Genomic DNA, 6,000 nt, shown 5'->3' with positions numbered 1-6,000 from the left:
AAACTTCCCACATTGTAGCTTAAAGGAGAGGGATAGCACTCCACTAGAGACCAGGGTACCTGCAGCTTCCAGCCTAATCGTTAGTGGACTATAGGTCTAGCCAAGAGCTGTATTTCTCTGTCAGGGAGGGACACGTGTGCTTGCTTTGCTCATGGTCAGCATGGAGGAAATGCTTTGCTGCTCTGCCAGGACCCTGGATGTGACAGGCTGTGAGCACATTTTCTAGACCTGCATCTTCCCTGCAAATGCCCCAGCTTCAGCCAACAGACGTACCTGTAACCGGCATCAGATGATTTCAGGTGTTGACTGTGCTTCAGCACATTTCATCCATTAAACACGGACCTTATTCATTACTTTCTCCCAGCACCACACACGTTTATCACCATCCCGCTTTGCATTCCCAGTACAAGAAAAAGCTGTGGCAAAGCAGCAGGAGCGGAGAAATAACATGTTCAGAGCAGCCAGCCCTTCCTATGTGACAGACCATTTCACTAGGCAAAAGGCCCAGTCAGACTATGCACATATGATGTAATTAAGTTGATTTAGCTTAATTTATTTATTAAAGAAAAGGACACAATTGTATAATGACCCATTCCTACTAAAATGGCAGCAAGAGGACAAATGACAAGTTTTGCCTATACGAAATCATGCTGAGGTCATGAGCAGAAATACAAAGTGTGGTGCACAGTGGCAGAGGACAGATCTCTGACTGCAGGCACAGAAAATAACGCACACGGTTCATCACCATAGCACATGAGGGTATCGGCACGTATCACCAAATATGGCTGTGGTTTTATGTGGCTTTATGATTCTCAGACGTATCAGTCAGTTCTGCAGCTTTAACAAAGTGGCATATTTACCCTCAGGCCATGGTTTGAACCCACGCCTTATCTGCTAAAACTTCTGATACTTTATTTTTTTGCACACACTAAGTGCTGAACACAAGCATGAAGAATTTTGGTAATAACGGTAGAGCATTCCCACTGGCCAAGCGCACAGCAAGCAAATCCTTTATGCAGCCCATTTCTCCTCAGTATTATTAGTAAAACTATTTAAAGTTTAATCAGTCTTCTCAGTTCTTGGCTGGGCTCTTGTTCTGATGCCTGAACAAAAATAAAATGAAAAATCTCTAATGAAAAATTCCCTAAAGAAGTTTTGTGCCACTAAGCTGATGCAGGTGCAATACACCAGCTTGCTAAAGCAAATTACTCTGGCTTTGAAAACCTGAGACATTTATTCTTGAGTCCAAATTTTAAAACCTTTAAAAATCAAATGTTAGAAGTAGAAACCTGGGAGCAAAGCAAACCGAAGTCTGCCTAAGTTAGTTTTGGCAAAATCAGTAAAGAAACAGAACAAAATAAAATATGATCAAGGGAAGGGGAAACCCGCAAACATAAAGGCACTCACAGTGTGATTTTTTTAAAGTGGATTTTCACCAAAATCTTTACATAAACTGAAAACTTCATTAAAACATAAAGGCTAAAAGGGTTTAGTGGACAGGGCTCTTGTTCATTATGTGAGACTGTGATGTCAGTCCAGGTGGAGGCTGTAATGAAAATAGTTACATGATTTCAGTCCAGTTTCTTTGAAGGTTAACCCAACATCACAAACCTGGCACGTCACATAACACCCGTTGGCAAGGCCGGGGTTGCTTCCATTTAGAAAGCCTTAAGACTGTAAGGAGGGTACGTAAACTGACCTACAAATCATTTCTGGGATAGTGGCTCAGTAAACATAGGTTAAAATCCTTTGATTGCTTATTATCCATAGTTTGCAAAAGATGAAAGGCCAGGTTTTTCAGAAACACACACATGTCTGTCTTGAGCATGAAAAATATTGTCAGGTGTGAATGGGTTCAGTGTTCACACAAACCAATACCTGGGGGCACCTGACTTGCAGGTTAGTCTCGAGTGCTGTGCATGCTCATGTCATATGTGATGCAGACCACTTAAAAACTAACGCAAACAGCATCTTTTTAGGAAATATGCTCTAACCCCAGAATGCAGAAGAGGAAAGAGGGGAGTTCAGCTGAGATAAGAAACTGGCCCACCTCCCCTCTCAGCTTGACAAGATTTTTCTGAGAAGCTGAAGACAACCTCCTCTCAGGAGGTTCTACAATGGGCCTGAACCAGCCTCCAGGATCCAAACACCTCAAGAACTTCTTTGCATGAGCCTATTCCTAAAGAAGATACAGGAGGAGGAAAGAGAGTCTTGATTTTGACTTGAAAAAAAGGAGTGTTTTCTTTCATGACTGAAGAGTTGTGATATGCTGCCTCTGTCTGTCGCTGCCTGGGAAAACAAGTGTAGGCAAATTCTCTGTTAATGCTGTTATAACTTCACCTGGTTAAGGGAATTACAATGGACTTTTATTGAGGCTCGGCCACTAGGCACTTAGATAACTATCACACACACGTACACGCAAAAGTCTGCATTTATGCTTTATGGTGTACACACCCAGCCTTAGCAAAGTACTTGCATTAAAAGCAATCCTTTACTAAGGAGATCTTTATTTCAGCGTTGCAGGAAGGAAATCTGTCTCTTGCTAAGCATGCATTTCAGTTTTCTAACACAGGCTGTCAAACGGGCTGGGAGGCGTGCTCTGTGCTCCTCCAGCCCTCCCTGCCCACACTTCCTCTCATGTCCCAGCTAACAGCACGGAGGGGATCCACTGCTCCCCATTAGTACCTGGATACAATGTCAGATGCTGTGTAAGGAGTCCAGGAGCCTCTTGGAAGTCGAAACGCCGATTGCAAAGCCAGGGAAAATCTCCGGGGCAGGTGGGGACCTAACTCCATACTGGTTGGATGCATTTACATCTCAACATTCATCACTATGTGCCTTTTCCTCAGTGCAGGTACCAAAAGCAAGTCAGTCCCTTTTCATGAGAAAAGGTTACTGTCTTTCTTTCTTTCTTTTTCCCTTTATGAGAAGGGTGCTGGTTATTCTATATACCCTGAATGCCCCTTTTTTTTTTGTGGGCAGACTCTCCTGTCTTCCAGAGGTTGCATTAGTTAGATGAATCAGGAGGAAACACCTTTGCCAGGAACAGTGTTTCAGACCCTGTGACAGTGCGAACAGAAAGTGCCTGGAGAAGCAGACCTGCAGGCAACATAGATCTGCTAATAGCTTGTTTAAGAAGGGCTTAAACATGTAACAGCATGGACGTATCAGCACCTCGGTAGTTATGACATGCTGAGAGGCAATAATTTAGGCAGGCAGACAACTCTGGTGCCTCCATGGGCAGGTGCATTGGAAAAGCTGCTTGGGGATTCCAGGGCTGAATTCAGGGAGCTGAAGGGGCAGGTGGGGGCCTCAGCCCCTTTGGGGATTGACCTTCTCAAGTTTTGGTAAATATGGAGTAGGGAACTGAAATATTTCTGTATGAGTGAAAGAGAAATTGTGCTGTTAGTGAAAAAACCCCACCATTACAACAAGTCTTTTCGATTTCTGCAAGGAAGATTTTGTCACAAGCCCAGGCAGCAGTCTGCCAGCGCAATCTTTAGAGGCAGCTTTATCCAGCTCTGCCACCGCACTCAGGTGTGCATGAGCTCCCTGAGCACTTAGGCAGTAGCATGGAGCACAGTCAGACTTCAACTAGCCCCCCAGATATCCAACTCTAGATGTATTTTCCTGCTCCACTTTTCCCATCACTGTGGCAGTTTTTGGCTCTGGTTTGTAAAAGCTCGCACCAGAAGAAAACATGCATTAGGTTTTTTGTTCTGAATTTGTTGGGGAATTTTTCCTTTTGCCAACACCAGCCCCACTGCAAAGTGGCAAGTCAGAAAGAAGTCTGTTAAATGCCTGTCTAAACCTGCTTTGACCTAAATAAGTTACCACTAATATCTGCTGGCTGAATATTTTTGCGTGATGTATGAGGGGCACAGATTTGCCTGATGGCTGGAACTGATCCAGGCAGTCCGGGTTTCCAGGTGAGTACCAGCTGCCTGGGCCATGGTCCACTCCAGGGCATTAAGTCAGCCCCAGGCTGAGTAGTCATGAGACAACACAAAGGTGCAATGCTTGGGTTTGGGTACAAACAGATTCAGCAAGTCAGGGACACACCTTACATGCCCTACTAACAAATGTAGAATAGCGCGAATCCTGAAGTCTTCATAATTCAACAGCTTTGTAAATATAATGAGCATTTATAAATTGTACAGACATTACTCATTTTATTTATCGTTAGAAATTTTCATGGAATTCATAGAATCATAGAATCACAGAATGGTTAGAGTTGGAAGGGACCTTAAAAATCATCGAGTTCCAACCCCCCTGCCATGGGCAGGGACACCTCCACTAGACCAGGTTGCTCAAAGCCCCATCCAGCCTGGCCTTAAACACTTCCAGGGATGGGGCATCCACAACTTCCCTGGGCAACCTGTTCCAGTGCTTCACCGCCCTCACAGTAAAGAATTTCCTCCTAATATCTAATCTAAATCTCCCCTCTTCCAATTTAAAACCATTACCCCTTGTCCTGTCACTACATCTCCTGACAAAGGGTCCCTTTCCGGCTCTCCTGTAGGCTCCCTTCAGATATTGGAAGGCTAATTATAGAATTATAGAAAGACTTATGTTGGTTAGGACTTTCAAAGACCATCTAGTCCAACTCCAAGTCACAAGTAAAGGATTCGTATTTGAAAGCCAGTTGCCATAAACCACTAACCCCTCAAATCATCTTCTCTGGAGATAAGTAGCAAACATATCTGCAGCTCTAATCCAAAGGGGAAATTGTTGTAATTTTCAATATTTTTTTAATTTATAAACAAGGAATGTTACTTGTGTCATGGCCAGCACAGGGTGCAAGTGGAAAGGAGAGCATGCTGGGCACTTCAGGAGCTCTCTGAGTTCTCAGAGCTCTCCTTCCCCGGAAATATTAATCAGTTGGTTGTTATTGTCATATTTTTTTAGCATATAGTAGCAGATATGCATTTGCTATTACACCTTTGTTGGGAATTTAATAGTTGCTGTCCTTAGATTGAACTATTGCTCTATTAGTCAATTCCAAATCAATTGCTTTAAAAAATAAAATATTTTCTTCTCAAGATAGTTTTTTATAGAAAACAAATACAGTTTTTAAAGTGTTCTCTATGTTTCTAACTTCATTTTTATATGTCCTTTCTTTGAACTAATTGCTCATTCCTGACCAGTTCTGTTCCCCAGAACACCATTTCTATCTGAACATCATTACACTGTGGATGTATTCAATCACCTTTTAACCACCTCAGGAGAAGGGGCTAGTAACGTACTGCTTTCTCTAGCTCACTCTTATTCAAAGAAAAGTTCAAATTCAAATATATTACTTTAGGGACTAACTTTCATTTATTCTGGTTATTGATGCTATCCATCAATGAAGCTTTTGATTCTGTATATATCTATGTATAATATAATTGTCTGGAGAATCAATGTGAACTTTTGAAGAGAATCAAACCAATGTACGCCTCCTTTATACGTAATAGCAAGTGAAAGCCTTGTACGATTAAAGTATTGGTATTGGTTTGGTTTAACTCCCAGATGCTCATGTTCCACTTCTCCCCTCTCTCTAAAGACCTCAGCTTGGCTCAGTGGAGCAAGTCTATTAAAAAACTGCCCTGTGACATCCATGCTACAGCAGAACTGCTTGGCTGCTAGAAGGATTCTGGAGTTTGAATGTTTTCCTGTTTGCATACTAAAAAATGTTGGATGCTGGGTTGTCACATCACATTGTCCCAAATCCTATCTCTATGGCTTCAAGTGCTCTGCTTTCCCATGCTCACAGCAGTTTGAGTTTCTCCAGCAGCTTGTTGGTTCAGCGGAGAAATTTTTGACTCTTTCATCTGAAGTCTAACAAGCAAACACTGGTGATGTAGCCTGAGTGGAGGGCTTTATTTGCTGAAGTCTGCCTCTCAGGGGAAGTTTATTGGCTTATTTGAAGAGCTGAGGATGTTTTTGTAGTACAGAAGCGAAGCTGACCGTGATAAGACCTTGTGGGGTAGAACACCAGGGTATGTTCTGTGTGTAGTT

Source organism: Numenius arquata, chromosome 2, assembly GCF_964106895.1.
Source record: "Numenius arquata chromosome 2, bNumArq3.hap1.1, whole genome shotgun sequence".
Taxonomy (NCBI): Eukaryota; Metazoa; Chordata; class Aves; order Charadriiformes; family Scolopacidae; genus Numenius; species Numenius arquata.
Note: the sequence above shows the minus strand (reverse complement) of the source record.